Source organism: Vulpes vulpes, chromosome 11 (genome assembly GCF_048418805.1).
Source record: "Vulpes vulpes isolate BD-2025 chromosome 11, VulVul3, whole genome shotgun sequence".
Classification (NCBI taxonomy): Eukaryota; Metazoa; Chordata; class Mammalia; order Carnivora; family Canidae; genus Vulpes; species Vulpes vulpes.
In genome coordinates, this window is record NC_132790.1 from 45,291,994 (window position 1) to 45,309,726 (window position 17,733).

Here is a 17,733-nt window from a genome sequence, read left to right on the forward strand (position 1 = left end):
AAATAAAATTTAATGAAAGCATTGATATGGATATCCACAGAAAAATGTAGATTTGAAGAAGTGTCCCTTTACTTGATTTCAGAAGCTAGACTAATTTTTAGGGATAAGTTTCACTGAGCCTGCTGAATCTTTGTGCTTTGGCAAAACACTGTCTTACTACCTTATGAGTATTTATCATGTGCTATTATAGTTAACTCACTTGTTGGGAAGTAAATATCCTGTCTGTTCACTACTCTGTTTTCAGGCAAAGCATCAGGCACACAGTCTGCTGGGGAATGAGAAAGAGTGATGAGATAAAAATGGGTCTTGTGCTTGCTAAAGGAAAATTTCAACTTTTAATGTTTGTGGGCCCTGCTCCAGGGTTCTAGGGAAGCTAGACTAACTTTACCAAGGTCCAACCGACTCAGTGAAACCTCAAAGCATGGGCTCTATTTCTGCCCCAAGCACACAGTGTCCATCTGCTTTGTTAAAGAAAATAACCAGAAAGGAGCATTATCAACAGAAAGGTAAGAAAAAGTAAGAAACTTCCTTAGTTTCCATGAGAGTAAAGTCATACAATTCTGCATATACTAGAAACTTAACATAAGGTCTGCAACTTTTTGAAAGGACAAAGGACATTTTGTCTAATAATTTTATTTATTTACTTTTATTTATGATAGACAGAGAGAGAGAGAGAGAGGCAGAGACACAGGAGGAGGAGAAGCAGGCTCCATGCAGGGAGCCAGGCGTGGGACTCAATCCCGGGACTTCAGGATCGCGCCCTGGGCCAAAGGCAGGCGCCAAACCGCTGAGCCACCCAGGGATCCCCTAATTTGTAACTTTTTATGTAAAAAAAAAAAAAAACGTATGTAACCCTACACCTAATGTCCCCTTACAGGAGCATTCTCTTCTTTGTGAGGATTGTGTTTGGGGTTGGGATAGCTATCCTAATTTGGGTTTGGATAAAACTCTTCTTTTTATTATTATTAATTTTTTTTTAGAAATTCTAAAAGGTTTGTTCATTTTACATTGACATCATCAAGGAGCTCAGAGACCTGTGGGAAGTAGAGCTGTGTAATAAAAAGTGTGGGAAAAAAAGTGGTCAGAGAATATTCTTTTCTGTTATAACAAATATTCATCAAGAACGGAATACAGTTCACCTGGCTTGTAGTCCAGGGTTGCTCTGTAATGTTTCATGTAGTATAGCTGGGTTTCAGGGCTTCTTTGATCAACACTGATTCTTTGTTTTTGTTTTTTTAAATATTTATTTATTTGAGAGAAAGAGAGCGGGAGCTCACACACAGGAAGGCTGGGGGAGGGGCAGAGGAAGAGAAACTCAGACTCTGCTGAGTGCAGAGCGTCAAGTAGGGCTTGATCTCAGGACCCTGAGATCATGACCTGAGCTGAAATCAAGAGTCTGATGCTTAACTGACTGAGCCACCTAGGCCCCTCAACACTGATTCTTTGTATTCAAGTGTGTCTTAAGTTTTTGGGAGCTGCAGAATCCTGAGGGTGGGAGCCAGGCCCAGGGTGGCTGGTAATTGAGCAGTGTGGGAAGAATCTTCTCTGTAGTACACTGACTAATCCCTTTAAGATGTGCATGGCTCAAACACATAGAACAAAACCACTCACAAAAATTATTATAAACTTATCGACTTTCTTATTTATCCTTCTACTCATATTTCTTGGGTACTGAGTTGAACTTTTCACTTTCAAATACTTCGGAGACTATTCTAACAGGCAATACTTGATGGATGGTGTCCTTAAGTGCTTAGTGAAACTTTCCTGGAACTCATATACCATCTTTCTTCTGAATAATGATCCCAGAGAGGAATATTCTTAGAATCATAGAGCTATAAACACTCAAAGTGGGAGGTATTTAAAGGTCATCCAATTTAACCACTCACATAATACTTTAGGTCAATGTTTCTGTGATGACATTTCAGGTCTTCCACAGATAAGCCCCAACCAACTCTCCATGCAGGTCTCATTTTGCTTGTACACTTTCTCTTGGGAAGACCAGAGAGTTAAATGTTCGTGTTAAAGTAATTTCTGGCATGTTTGTATGCTCATGGAAGTTACCATCTTATCTCATCAGCATAACCATATGACTAAATGAACAAAGAACTTCCTTGGAATTATATTATTATCTGAAAATTTCACTTTCAAGTATAAGTAATCATGATATGAAAAAAATCTCCTTAGATGTTTTATATTTTGAAATTATCATGAGTCACTGTGGAGTATAGGTTTAAATTTACTATTCTAAGAGAGAAATGTAAAAACTGATAATGGTGAAAGCTGCTAATTTTCTGTGTAAACATTGAATATTAAAATCATATTTTAAATGATATTAAATGATATTAAAATAATCTGATAATTAGGGCAATGGCTTGATTATTATGGAAACACTAAGAGTATATTAGCTAATTTTAGGAAGAATGTTATACCTTTTTTGTTCTCCAAGTGTGTATTGAAATGAAGTTATAAGGCAGAAAAATGGAGACTAAATTGCAATGCAATTATACTTTTAAAAAAAAATTATTTCCATTTCAGTGGGGGAGGGGCACAGGGAGAGAGAGAGAGAGAGAGAGAGAGAGAGACTCTCAAGCAGGCACCCTGGAGTCTGACTCTGGCCTCCATCACAGGCCCCTGAGATCATGAGTTGGACACTAAAGTGACTGAGCCACCCAAATGCCTCAGTTGTACTCTTAACTGAAATATTTGGCATTAAACAAAATAACTTTTAATAATTGTATTTAATTTTAAGTTACTTAATATTATTTAAGTTTTAATAATTTACTTAAATCCAATGGTCGATTTGGTTCTTATTACTTGTAACATCAGAATTTGATATGGTTGATTACTACTTCTTTGAAATATTATCTTTACTTGGAATGTAGGACATCATACATTCTGTTGATGGATAACCGCCTCCTCCTTTTTTTTTTTTTAATATTATGAGTAAATATTTACTTTTCAGTAAATATCCAAGGGTAGAATTGCTAAATCATAGGTGCATAGCAAGTTATTTAAAAACTTGCTGAACAGTTTCCCAGTAGTTGTACCATTTCGAACTCCCACCAGCTATTAAGGAGAGATATGCTTGCCCTACATTCTTTTGTTAATTATTTTAATAGTAGCTATCTTAGTGGGTGTGTAGTAGTAACACATTTTAATGTGTATTTCACTGATGACCTATGATATGGAAAATATTTTCATTTGCATGTCATCTTTTATTTGTATGCTTAGTTTTTTGAGGTACCTCATTTTTAATTGGGTTGTCAGTCTTTTGTTACTGATTTGCAAAATTATACTATTGAATGTATACATTGTGGATATTTTCTCCTAATCTAGCTTGTCTTTTCTTCTTAATGTCTATTGATGAACAGAAGTTTTAAAATATTTTTAATATGAAATTTATAATTTTTCTTTTATGCAGAGTTCTTTGCATTTGGTTTAATAAATCTTTGCCAACCTTTCCAGCATATTTCTGGATTCTGTTCTGAACCTAGTTAAGGCCTCTGTATAAAGTTCTAGGGTTCTGGCGGGTGAATGCAGAGATCTACTTGTCTTGCAGCCACCTAAGGTAAACCTTGTATGTAGATTCCCTTCCCTATTATGCCTGCAACCTACCAATCTGGAATGGTTGGTTTCTTTCCTCTATCTATCCTTGCTCTCCATGTATGGGGTCCAGCTTGTGAACCAATAATCATCTATCAAATTGAGGATATTTCCTTTCATTTATAGTTTTCTGAAAGAATGTTTTAATCACAAAGCAGTTCTGGATTTTGAATAATCTTTTTATTGCATTTATTGAGATTATACAGTTCCTTCCCTTGAATTATTGGAACTAATCCCCTATGCCCTGATATGTTATCATTTTTAATGCACTTTTGGGTTGATTTGCTAATATCTGTTAAATATTTTGACATTTATGTATATGTTGAGTATTGAACTGTCATGTTCTTTGCCTGTAATGTCATTGTTAGGTATTGGTTTTAGGGAATTTTTGGTTTCAAAATGAGTAGAAAAGTGTACCCTCTTTCTCTATTTTCTGAAAATGTGCAAATAATATTGGCACTTTTTTCTTTAATGTTTGATAGAATCCACCAGTGAAGCCATTCTGGGCAGGATCATCATTTTTAGGAAGATTTTAAGTGATTGATTTAATTTCTTTAACAAAGGTAATGCTATATAGATTGTTTCTTCTTGTTTTTGTTTTGATAAATTGTGTGTTTCAGGGTACTTTTCAGTTTAATCAATATTGCCAAACTTATTGGTCTCAAGGTTTAATTATATTTCCTTGGTATATTTTTAATGTCTATAAGATCTGCATTAATGTACTATTTTGTGATCTTGATATTACAGTTTGTATTTTCTTTCTTTTTTGTGTGTGTGCTCAGAATTGCTAGGAATTTATAATTCTTATCTTTTCAGAAAGCGAAATTTTATTCTTGATTTTTTGTTTTCTATTTTATTGATCTGTATCTTTTATGATTTTATCTATTTTTATTTTATTATCATTATCATTTTATTTTTTCTATTTACCTTAGGTTACTTTGTATTTTATCGCTTCTTAAGACAAAAGCTTGCATCTTTGATTTTAGATTTTTCTAATATAAACATTTAAAGCAGTGAATTTCCCTTTTATTTAAGGATTTTATTTATATATTCATGAGAGACACACAGAGAGAGAGAGAGAGAGGCAGAGACAAGGGAGAGGGAGAAGCAGGTTCCATGCAGGGAGCCCGACGTGGGACTCGATCCTGGGTCTCCAGGATCACACCCTGGGCTGAAGGCGGCACTAAACCGCTGAGCCACTTGGGCTGCCTGTGAATTTCCCTTTTAGCACATCATTAGTGCATTTCACAAAATTTGACACAGCGTGTTTCTTTTACTAATTTCAAAATATTTTCTAACTTTACTTGTGGTTTCTTCATTGACCTCTAGCTTATTAGGAAGTGTATACTCAATGCCAAATATTTGGAAATTTCCTAGATTCATTATTGCTGTTGAGTTTTAATTAAACTCTTTTATGGTCAAACAACATACTTTATAATTTCAGTACTTTGAGAATTTTTGAGGCTTATTTTATGACTTATCACTTGTTCTATCATGGTGATATTCTATGTGTGCTTGAGAAGATTTTGTTTCTTGCCACTGCTGGTGGTGTTACATTATAATTTGTTTAAGGCAAGTTGGTTGATAGTGTTATTTAAATTTTTCTTTATATTTGTGTTGATTGTTTGGCTTAATTTTTATATCAATGATTGGTAGAGGGATGTTAAAGTCTGTGACCATAGGTATGATTTTTTTCTCCCTTTAATTTTGTTAATTTTTGTTTCACTTACTTTGGTGCTCTGTTTTAGTTTCTTATATATTAAGAATTGTTTTCTTGATAGATTAGCCATTTACCATTTACTTATTACTTTGGAAATTTTCTTTGTACTGAAGTCTCTTTTGATACTAATCAAGTCCTACTGGTTTTCTTTTAATTAATGTTTTTATAGCATATATATTTCCATCAGCTTTCTTTTAACCCATTTGTATCTTCACATTTAAAGTATGTAGGTAGGGATCCCTGGATGGCGGTTTAGTGCCTGCCTTCAGCCCAGGGCATGGTCCTGGAGTCCTGGGATCGAGTCTCACATTGGGCTCCCTGCATGGAGCCTGCTTCTCTCTCTGCCTCTCTCTCTCTCTCTCGGTGTCTCTGCCTCTCTGTGTGTGTGTGTGTCTCTCATGAATACATAAATAAAATATTTTTAAAAAGTATGTAGATAAAACCCACTTGGATTTAACAAAAATCCATTCTGAAAATCTTTGCCTTCTAATGAGAGTGTTTATAATATTAAAATTTAATATACCCATTGATGGAGCTGGGTTTAAGTCTATCACCTTTTTTAGTTTCTATTTGTCATATTCCTTTTTTAAAAAAGATTTTATTTATTTATTCATGAGAGACAGAGAGAGAGGCAAAGACATAGGCAGAGGGAGTAGCAGGCTCCCCCCGGGGAGCCTGAGGTGGGACTCTATCCCAGGACCCCAAGATTACTACCTGAGCTGAAAGCAGATGCTCAACCACTGAGTCACTCAGGTGCCCCACTCTCCTTTTTTTTTTTCTTCTCATTTCAGTTTTTATTTACCTTTATTAATCATCCCTCTGGGACTGTTTCATATGCTCCATGGTTATGGCCCATGTTGGGATTGTGCATATCTTAGACCAGTCACTGAAACACTGGTCAACAAAGTCCCAATTTTGGAAGGAAGACATTTTTGCCCTTATGGTTCAATCAAACCTGTATGCTGTGACAATGGTCAGCTTTTGGCAGTCCTCCTTCACCAGTAGGACCCCTATTATTTTTGGTAAGAAGTAGGATTTTTTTGGTGGGCATGAAAAAGGAGGGGACAGTGCTGAGGTTCCCATGAATGCAGAACATGTCATTTGTCCAGGGGGTGCGCGATTAGGGATGCATTTTGTATTTGACCCCACAGCAATTTGGGATGAGCTGCTTTGCAGCCACTATGTTTTCAAATTTGTCCTCATTAAATTTAGTAAACCCCACTTCTTGGAAATGTGGATCTTCTGGTAGCCAAGGAACTGGAGCTTGGCCCTGTATAAGGACTCAATCACATGCTTCTTATTCTGCAACTTGGTATGGAGGGATATGATAACTTGGCCAATGTGGACCCTGGCCACTGTGCCCTGGGGCTTTCCAAAGGCACCTGGCATACCTGTCTGGAGCCCCTCAGCCCTAGCACTGGACAACATCTTGGTGATACAGATGACGTGGAAGAGTTGGAGCCCCACATAGATGTGAAAACCATCTTTGCCACAGTTATTCTCCATGTTTTCATTGGCACAAATACAGGTGGGCTCCAGGGCTTCAGAGGAGAGCTGCTCATACTCATGTAATACCATGTGGCCGCATAGTGGGAACTCATCCACTTTTGCCTTCTTCTGTCCCATGTCAAAGATGCATATCTTGGCTTCAGGGACATCTCTGCAGAAGTGAGAATTTGGATACAGCTTGTTCTCACAATATTGGTAACACCAGGCAGGGTGGTGGCCCATAGTGACACACCAAAAGAAAAAAAGTAGGACTCCTATTTTAAGGAATGATTTTTGGCTCTAGGACCCTACCATGTGGGAATACTTTCAGTTCCAATACTCTTCAGGAGTTAAATTCCATTGCCTACTTTCATATAGGAAAAGTTTCATATAGGAAGCCCGGAAGGCTGTGTATTTTAGTTGCTTTGGCCTGTAGACTTTGAAGAAATATTAATCTCCTAGACAGCCATTCAGTGAGAGGGAATGGGAGGGGACAATTCTCTATGGTCTTCTGTGTTTCTGGATGTCTTACACAGTGAATTACTAGATGCCCCTTTTTCTGAACTATGTCTTCAAGGATATTTATATAGTTAACAGCTATACAAATTGCTATCTAAGGGACATCTGGGTAGTTCAGTGGTTGAGCGTCTCCCTTCAGCTCAGTATGTGATCTTGGAGTCCCGGGATCGAGTCCCACATCCGGCTCCCTGCGGGGAGCCTGCTTCCTCCCTCTGCTTATGTCTCTGCCTCTCTCTCTCTCTGTCATGAATAAATAAATAAAATCTTAAAAAAAAACAACCCCCCCCCCAATTGTTGCCTAATATCAGCTCAATTTAGATAGAGAATTCATGGATTCTCCTTGATTAAATTTTTCAAGGACTTTACACTTAAAAGGGAACTCTAATTCTCCAGGCTTTCACAGGTCCCACAGGATGATAGAGATAAAACAATTTGCTTAGGGACTGTTAGGTTTATGTAGTCCGGAATTATTCTCAAAGGCATATACTGCTGTTATTTGGCCTGGGTGGCAGACTTCTTGCCAGGTCATCCATATGAACATTTTGGTTTCTTTCGAGCATGATCTTCAGTGGAAGAAAAGTCTGCAGGCACCATTAAAACACATTATTTACTCAAAGTGGGCATATTGGTTCCCTAAGATTTCTCTTATGTTCCCTCTACTCCCCGAAACGCCTGTACCTGACAGATAGTCTTAACATAAAGTGTTTTAGTGGACATCGGGATTTTCTTGTCAACATCCATTCCATGCCTCCTTCACCATGGAAGATCTGTGTGTTTGTTTGGGGTCAGACTAAGCTACTTCTCATTTCCTAACCTTGGTCTTCTCCTAAACACACAATTGAAATTTCTGAGTTAGAGAGGAGTCATGATGAGATTTCAAAACAATGTACACATTAAAAAATTATAAGTCTTGGGCAATGTCAATTTGCTTCCTCTACTTCAGCTGCAACTTATCAGATCTCTTTGTTTTGATATCTCTAGAGACTCAGAATTTGAAGAAGGGCTGTCTTTCTCTCTCTTTTCTACAGTTTATTGTGATAAATACTTCAGAATTGCCTCTTGTGTGCAGCTGTCTCTTATTTAAAAAGTTTGCTTGATGTTGATATTATTTTTCTACCTCTAGTTCAGCAATAATTTCATAGGAACATTAGTTGTCAATTCTCCATTCTCACTCTTTGACACCCCTCCCTCCAACATTGACTTCTTGGTGATGACAGGTGCCATGAAGAGCCCCTGGCAGAGAGGTGATATGTTATTTCTTTTTTGCTCTCACCTTACTCATAACAGTCATTGAATTTGTTTTAGATGAAACTGGGGCTGGCTCTGCAAGCAATTAAGTTGTCTTAAGCAAACAAAAGCAGTGACTGGAATTTCCACACGGCACAGAGTTCTCATTTATTGCATCGGGGTTTGAGAAAAATCTCACTTTAAAGCATTATGAAATGAGTTTTACAGAGCTGGCAGGAATTCAATGTTGTATAGAAAATCGAGTACGGTAGACTACTGCGAAATCAAAAATAAATAATTGTAATAGAAAATTATATGGTGGAATAGGGAAAGAGAAATAAAAACAAGAGCAAATAAGGCCTTTCAGGAGTGATAAAAAAGGAGAGAATATCAAGATGATAACTATATTTTCTAAATACAGATTCTCCTTAGGATAGCAATTTGGTCACTGAGGGCGGTCAGGATTCAGCATTCCAATTATAAAAAAGTATTTTATTTTAATTCCTCCAGGGTACTTTTTGTTTCCTTACAATAATATGTTAGGAACATAATTTTAGGAGGAATTTGCTCTCAATTTATAGTTTTACATTCTGTGGCGAATCCCCTCAACGATGTTAATGCACTGGTACTGTTTAGCCTGAAACAGTGTCTTTCAGAGTTGATAGTTTACACTCAGGAAACTGATGCGCAGAGAAGATGGTGCACACCTAGAAGATATATCAACTTAACCACTTCACATGTTCTGACCCTGATACTAAATGATAACTGGTTTGCTTAAGAGACTACTCTGTAGTCATTTTTGTCAATTTCCTGAATGATGACAAACATACAAATTGTACCTGTTCTTATTTATTGATACTGGCAGAAGAATAAATGTCAGTTTGTACCAAAAAAAATATTCAAACAGGTCTCCCTTGTATCCCCCGAAGTTCACCCGAAGATCTCATTACATAATGATTATAAATACATATTTCAAGTTTGATGACCTTGAAGGAAGTCTCGGTAATATAAGCTAGCAGGAGGAGGGGTGCCCAACAAATAGACATTATGAGGAGATTTATAGGCACTTAGGGAAGAGGATTCTTGGCACTTTTTAGACAAATTGTCATATAGAATCAAGAAACAGCAAAACTGCAGGTAGTAAATAATGTGTTCAAAATTTAACATTCCATAAAGGAGAAAAGGAGCATTGTAATGGGTCACAAAAGGAGGAGTAAGATTGGAGGAAAATTAAATTGCAGTAGAATATAAAAGGATTGGGAAATGTGGGACTGCAATCTCCATCCTTATTCGGTATGGATATTTTATGGTATGGGACTCATTTTGTATTTTTAAAGAGCAGTTTCCTCTCTCCTGAAAGTATTTATTTTAGAGAATTACAATTTAAATCATTATTGAAATAATAATAAAATTGGAGCTATAACAAGGTCTGCCTGATGATGTAGGAATCCTGAGTTGACCCCAGGTGAGAATAAACCTGAGAGATCACAGTAAGTAGGAAGGTTTCTCCAAATCAGTCAAGGACAGGCCTGCAGAATAATTTAGCAGGTCCAGGGAAAGGATTTAGAGCCAGAATATTCAGGTTGGAGTGAACGCTCTGCTATTTACTTTCTGCATTATATTCACTTTAGAAAAATACATTAACATACCTGAGTCTCAGTGGCATTGTGCATCAGTGTGATAACATACTGCCTCTCCTACCTCTCAGGATTACTGATAAAATCAATTTTTCATCCCTACCAGGACTACAGTTCATTGATCCTAGTTTGTTTGTTTGTTTGTTTCTTTCTTTCACTTTCTTTCTTCTTTTTCTCTCTCTCTCTTTTTCTCCTTTCTTTTACCATCTCTTATTCTCCTGCTCTCCTTGCATCCTTCCTTATTCCGAATAGAGTCTGTGGCCTGTTGTTATGATGACTCTCTTTTTATGTTCTCAGCAGCTCTGCTCCTTTTGCTTCTTCCAATTTGTTTGGCAAAATCACGTCTGCCAGTATCAATAAATAATTCTTTGATTCAGGTTAAATCTAACCCTGCATACTTTGCACCTGCATTTGTGAGAACTCAATATAGCTGGCAAAACATAAAATCATGCGAAGTGATCTTACTTTAAATTCATGACCACTCATTTCAAGTAGGCCTTTATGCTTCCATGATGATCATATTGAAAACAAATATTTATTATGATAACCATATTGGATTTTAATTTTATTTCTTGTGTTTTTTTTCTGGTTTGATTTTAGTATTAAGATTAACTTAACATAATTAAATTAATCTTAATCTTAATTAAGATTAAGTTAACATCATATAATGCTAACTTCAAAAAATAATGTTCTTTCATTTTCTACAGTCTTTAAGAATTTCTCTATCATGGGAATCATTTGTTCTTTAATATTTGGTAGAATTAAAAATATATATTTGGTAGAATTTATTTGTGAAACTAGGTTTAGTGAGAAGTCTGTGTGTGTGTGCGGGTACGTGTGTATAGACTTTCATTCAATTCAAATTTGAAAATGATTATAGAGCCTTCCAAATTTTTAATTTCATTTTGAATTCAGTTTCATAAGTAACATTTTTCTAGGAAGCAATGAATTTTAGTTGTATCTTTATATGAGTGTGCATAGTATTCTTATTTTTTTAAATACCTATAATCAATCAGTAAATGTCCCTTATTTGGTTTCTATATTATTTAATTTTACCTTATTTTTTCATGGTCAGCTTTTCCAAATTTAAGTATTTTATGTATCTTCAAGAATTTGATACTAACATTGTTCTCCAATACCTCAAAAAATATTTCTTTCAAAAATTAAATTTTGCTTTTATCTCTTATTTCCTTCTTTAACTTTTTCTGTAATTTTTTTTTTTTTTATAATTTAAGCCTAATGTTTGGCTCTCTAATTTTTCATCCTTCATTTTCATTTCCTAACAGACATAACTAAAGTTATAAATATTACTCTAAGTGTGACTTTGGCTGTATACCACTAAATTTAATATGTATCATATTTGGTACAATTTAGTTACAGGTACTTTAAGATTTATGTTATGATTTAATCTTTAATCCATGAATTTTTAAGGAGTGCATCAAGTTAATTTCTCTACACATGGTTTCTTAAAAGTTACTTCTTTTCAGAATTTCTAACTTAACCACATCTTTATCAGAAGACGTGGACTGTTTGATGCTAATTCTTTGATATATGTTGATCTCAAGTTTGATGACAAAAGATGTGGTCATTTCTGAAATATTCTTGTGTACCTGAAAGAAAACAATCTCTCTGTTGGGAACAGGGTTCTATATATGTTTGTGAATCCAGTTTATTAATCATGTTCATTTTTTTTGGTCAGCTTATTATATCAGTTCCTGAGAAAAATATGTAAAAATCCCCAATTTTGAAAGTAAATTTGTCAATATTTTTATGTTCTTCTGTTAATAGTGGTTTATAATTTTTTTTAAGGATTCTATTTACTTACTTGAGAGGGAGAAAAAGAGAGAGCATGAGTGGGAGAGGAACAGAGGGAGAGGGACAAGCAGACTCCATGCTGAGTGTGGATCCCAACGGGGGTTTGATCTCACAACCAAACCAAAATTAAGAGTTGACACTTGTCCGACTGAGCCACCCAGGCACCTCAATAGTGGTTTATAAATTTTGAACCTATGTTATTAAATGCATTATCTTGTTAATTGCACTTGTTATCATTTTTGCCATGTCCTCTTTGTCTTTAAGAATGCTTTCTTCCCCCCTCTGATATTAATATAGACCTCCTCTTTGGTGAACATAAGAGACACTGCTAGTTACTAACTCAGTATCTATTTAGCTATTTATTCTTACTAACCAAACTGATTCTGTTCAGTGGCAATAGGTACAAATGAAACACCCTATGTCTTAGCCTCTCTTGGTTGCTATATAGCATATTAGATTAAATTATAGGCTATGTTTATTTTTGTATGTAAGCATAGTTGATTATCAGCAATTTTACATGATCGAGCCTGATATTTTTGGCCAAGAAGATTTGTAAACGCATGGCAGCAGGTGGAATTTTTGTGAAGACTATTTTAAGAGAACTCTATTTTGCTGGCCTGGTTTTTCGACCTTTTGTCCTTTGCCCTATTCTTCCATTTCTTTTTTTGTGGTCTTTGACTCAATGACTGGCCTTACAGTGGCCATATTATAAGATTATAAAAGATTGAAAATGCATCTTAAAGAAGGCAGAGTGGAAGGATAGAAAAAGTTCTTGATAACTCCCTTAAACAATTGTACCAGCACTGGACGGCATATGCCTGGATATGTCATTACATGAGAAAAACAAGCCTCTATTTAGTTAGTCCAGCTCCTACTCTTCTCTTACCCTAATCCCTGCTTTTGATGATGATGACCCACAGCTAAGTAAATAGCTCCAAATAAATTGAGCTGGTTTCTGTGTAAGGTGCTCTCCCTTACCTTCTAGTCCTCCACCCTTCAGACTGAGGGGTGAGGGGATTCATTCTTGAATTCAGATAAACTTCTGATACTGTTAGAAAGATATATGCTTGAGAAAAATAATACGATATCTCTTTTTTTTTTGTTTATCCAGAGCCGGGGGAGGCTTTTACAGATATTGGCTACTATGGAGGAAGGACCCCAGTGACAGCTGCCTGTGTCCCAAGTAATTGACTATTTAAGTCAAGATATAATAGAAAAAAAATAATTTTTTTTCATTTGCTTTTAGCAACACATCTGCCTTTGAGAGAAGAGTTACGTATTGTAGCAAGCGTAATCTGGAATATGACAGATACATTTGGGGATTAATGGGCTGTAGTTTGCATGTAGCTGGGTTTGGTCCTGAATTTTGGGGCTAATGGCATAATAATGGCTCCTCTTCTTTAAGTTCCCACCATATGCTAGATAAGTATGCTAGGCAGTTGACATGTGTTAACTTGTTTAGCTCTTATAACAACAGGTTGATTTTATTGTTAACGGCCTCATTTCTCAGATGGAGCAACTAGGGCAGTAAGCATTGAATAATTTGGCCAATGTCACCTGGTTAGGATGGAGCTAAGCTGGGATGGAACTCTGGCAGCTGGACTCTGGAGCCTGTGTGATCAGCCAAGACCTCTTGGCTGCTTCTCTTGACCCTTGTGTAGAGTCGTCTCCTGGGAATTTTGAACTACATCAGAAAAGAAGGTATGGTGGGAAGCGAAGAGAAAAGCAACAAGCGACACAAGTTGTTGGAGAGGAAAAGTCATTACTAAAGAAGCTGCCAGGAAACAAACGCAATGCTTTCCCCACCCCAATGCTCTGATTGTATTAAGAAACAAAATTATCCATTTTTGCTTCTCTGGGATCTTTTGGTTGTAGGAAGGGATGTGCAAAAGTTTCCTCTCCCACTGCCATCCTTCCACAAAAAATCTGGGGCCTTTCTCTGAGGTTTGGTCCCACTTTGGCTTCCATAGAGCATGAGAATGTTATTTGTTCACACATGGCCTTGTTCACTCAGTCAACAAATATGTATTGATTGCCTGCTTTGTGCTGGTCACTGGTAGGTAATGTCTTGTCACAAGTAGATCACAAATCATATTTGATCTTATCCTCCATGAACTTATAATTCAGTGGAGAAGATAGGTATTCACCATTCTTGTGATAAGTGCTCAGACTGTCCTCCATACAGGCTGGTGTGGTGAGGAATGCAGAACACCCACTTAGAGAGGCACTTAGCAAATGTCGGTGCATGATTATGATCATTTCTTCCAGCCCCGCCCCCCCCTTTTTAAAGATTTTATTTATTTATTCATGAGAGACACACACACACAGAGAGAAGAGAGAGAGAGAGAGAGAGAGAGAGAGAGAGAGACAGCAGAGGGAGAAGCAGGCTCCATGCAGGGAGCCCGACGTGGGACTCGATTCCGGGACTCCAAGATCACGTCCTGGACTGAAGCGCTAAACCAAGATCACGTCCTGGACTGAAGCGCTAAACCGCTGAGCCACCTGGGCTGTCCCCTCCCTTATTCTAACAGAGACTGCTGCTGCCACTCCTTTTGCACAAACATGTGGTTTTATTTCAGAAACCTTCCTCTAGCCCAGGATGTCTTTTTTTTTTTTAATATGTAATGTGGGTCTGAGGTTATGCTGTTTAACTAACCTTCCAAAGCTGAACACGCTGATTTGTGCCGTGTGTAGTTGGCACCTTGGGCACCCATTCTTCATATCTGTCTTCATGTAATATTTAATAATCAACCTTACATCTTCTTTGGAAAAACAGTTTGAGAATTCAAGAGAAAACTGTAACAAGAAAATCTTAAAATTTGGAAGAAATGAAATAAAAATAAATTTTGGGCTTTTTGCCTTATTATTTGCATGTTACAGAATTACTTATTATGGTTTGTGTTGACTACCTCCCAATAACCTCATTCCAATTATAAATGTGAAAAATGTGAGAATTTGAGATTAGTTTCTCCCAGAGTTGGTATTAGCACTTCTGGATTCATGCCTTGTGTTTTGTTGCCAATTCAGACTCCCTAGCATACAGGCAAACACATACTGCCTCATGTATTTGTTTTTAATCCACAAGAAAGTAGATTAAAACTCAGGAGGTTTCCGACAGAGACCAGGAAGAAGATTTTATAAAATACACACATTTTCCCCCTGTCTTTCTTTAGGTGTGCCTTGATCCTGTAAAACCACCAGACTTCAAGATTAGCTGAGGTTCAGTAGATCTATTTCTAAAATTTATGAAAGAGGAGAGCTACATTCTCCTAGCTCAGAAAACAAGAGGTGGACATGATTTGAAGGTTCAAATGTGTAGATTTGACAAGAGGGGATGAAGGAAACTGTGAGGGTCACGTTAAATTTGCACATAGTTATTTTCCAGGCTGTTTAGCAAGGTTGCTGGAAAACACCTTACCTCTAGATTGACAAGCACTACTTCAGATCAGTGTAAATTAGCAGACACCTTTTAAAATATTAGCTCTAGAAGATTTTATATGAGAACATCTACACTTAGCAGCTACCAACCTTGAAGCCACAGAGATTTTTTTCATAACTCTTTTCTTTGTAAGCCAGTAGCAGCTCGAAATATATAAACCCACGGAGTGGTGAGATTGGGGGTTAGTGGTTATGAGGAGGAAGGGTCTGCAATGTCTTCAAAACTATGCAAAAAACACATCCTTTTGTGACTTGGAAGTATTTCACAGTAATCAGAATAATTTAATTTTGAACTTTCAGTGCAGATGGTCTATCTAGAAGATGACATAGCAATGGCACAAGCTATTTCCACAGTTCAGTTTGTAAAATATCTTTAAGCAAATACCCTATTAATACTCTGTAGGTCAGTGATTGCATATTCAAAGAATTTCATTCTGCAATAAAACCTTTATCAAGATTTAATTACCACAAAAGTGGAAAGGCAGAGGTATTTGGGATCTTTACATTAAATCATAATTAAAACCCATGTGAGGTTACCCACAAATATTTAGGATTTTATTTAATTGAACCCATGAACCCAAGATGAAAAACAGAACTAATGAATGGCAAAGTTCATTCCACAACTTCCAATTAATATGACAGTTTAATGATTGCTCAGAAAACTCAGAAAGGTTTAAATGTACACACATACATATATGCAACATATACATGTCTGAATTATTTTGTTTTCTCACATAAGATATGCATGTATCACCATAGGCATGTGTGTATATGGTGTGTATGTGTGTGTATGTATGTGACACATTATGTTATTTTCAGAGCCAGATTCGTTTCTACAAAAAACAAAAACACTTTTACAGTGAAGATTCCATTCTAATCTTTGAATTTGCCTTATGGAATCTCAAATTTTGCTCTCCTGTGGGTTCAATTTTTATCCTTTAGAGTCCAAAAGTGCAAATATAACATAAAAGCTTTAAGCTTCCTTGTTCGCCTCAGAAAATTGCATAGAGATAGTCCCAGTAATCAGGCCCATAAAGGATGACTTGCTTTATGAGTGAAGATGTCCCAAAAACTTAAGAGTCACCTTTGAATTTCTGTGGAAAATTATTAAGCCTTCTTTGATGCCTTGTTCTATCTTCAGCTGCCTGTGCTGGAGTTAACAAAAAGTAACAAATATTAGCCCAGAAAATGCACAAAATAAAGCAAAGTGGTCAAATACTCTGAGGCTGAACAGCATCAGGCCCAGGGAGAAGGAGTTCGGGACTAGATTTGTCCATTAAGGACCCTGGTATCCTCCCCATCGCACCCCTTACCCCATCCCACCCCCAAGAGGAAGAGATTGCAGATTCTCTGCTGTTCAGAATATATTTTAAAACTTTTTATGGGATGTAAAATGAACCTTTTTTCTAAATAGACTATGGCTGTCATCATTTCTAAAAGTGAACCTGAGTGCACACAAGCTTGAGTACAAAATTGAAGATACATACTCAACAAACTCAAACTGAATAAACTTAGAATGTGAGTATATAGAGCCTTGAAGAAGAATTCAAAGTAGCACACAACTGGGGGGACCAGCATTTCTGGAATGCTAATCATGCACGATTCAAAGGTTGCTCTCAGCTATTAATATCCTTTGAATGTTAGCTCAGTGTTTCTTACACTTATGTAATGGGCAGATCTCCTGTAAACAAAAGGTAAATTTTTGAGTAGCCTTGGTGTTGACTTAAATAGTATTTATTTTTCTCTTACTTAATTATACATAAGCATAAATAAACTTATGGCTTATATTTGACTTTGAAAACTGAAGCTATTACAAATTAAACTACAACTATTAAATAATAAAATTTTTAAAATATTACTTTAATTTGGTGGATAAAGTTGATTTTCTGAATGTTAATGGCAAAACTAAAATATTCTGGGAAAGTTCTTCTGAATTCCACATGTGTGTATAGTCTCTTCTCCCAGCATTTTACTGAAGCCACATCCCTATAGAGCTCTCAGTGTCATTTGTTCTTCATTTGCCATGAATACATATTTTTATACATTCATCTGCTTCAATTTTTTTGCACAATATTACAGTAATTACAATAACACTATATAATGCCTATTAGATATATGCATAGATACCAAAACTGTGTAGCTGTAGTTGGTTTTTAAAGTATTATTTAAATAACACAGAACAGCACTGTCCAATAGAAGATTCTGCAATAATGGAAACATCCTATATCTGCATTGTCCAATATGGTAACCACCAGCCACACATGACTAATGAGTACTTGAAATATG

The 17,733-nt window shown here is 36.3% G+C and overlaps 1 long non-coding RNA gene and 1 pseudogene across 3 annotated transcripts in view; one reads left to right on the forward strand and one right to left on the reverse strand.

Annotated features, from left to right (window-relative positions):
* LOC112915780 (uncharacterized) overlaps positions 1–14,875 on the forward strand; it is an 86,731-nt gene extending 71,856 nt beyond the window's left edge. Inside the window, exons 4-5 of one of the 3 annotated variants that reach the window (XR_011995205.1) lie at positions 13,121–13,192; positions 13,575–14,875. This is a non-coding gene — a long non-coding RNA (uncharacterized lncRNA). Of the gene's footprint in view, positions 1–659; positions 3,685–13,120 lie in introns of those variants that run through there. The other 2 variants (XR_003234173.2, XR_011995206.1) reach the window with 2 other exon arrangements.
* On the reverse strand, positions 6,606–7,054 carry LOC112915781 (large ribosomal subunit protein uL16-like; annotated as a pseudogene).
* Positions 14,876–17,733: the final 2,858 nt, after the last annotated feature.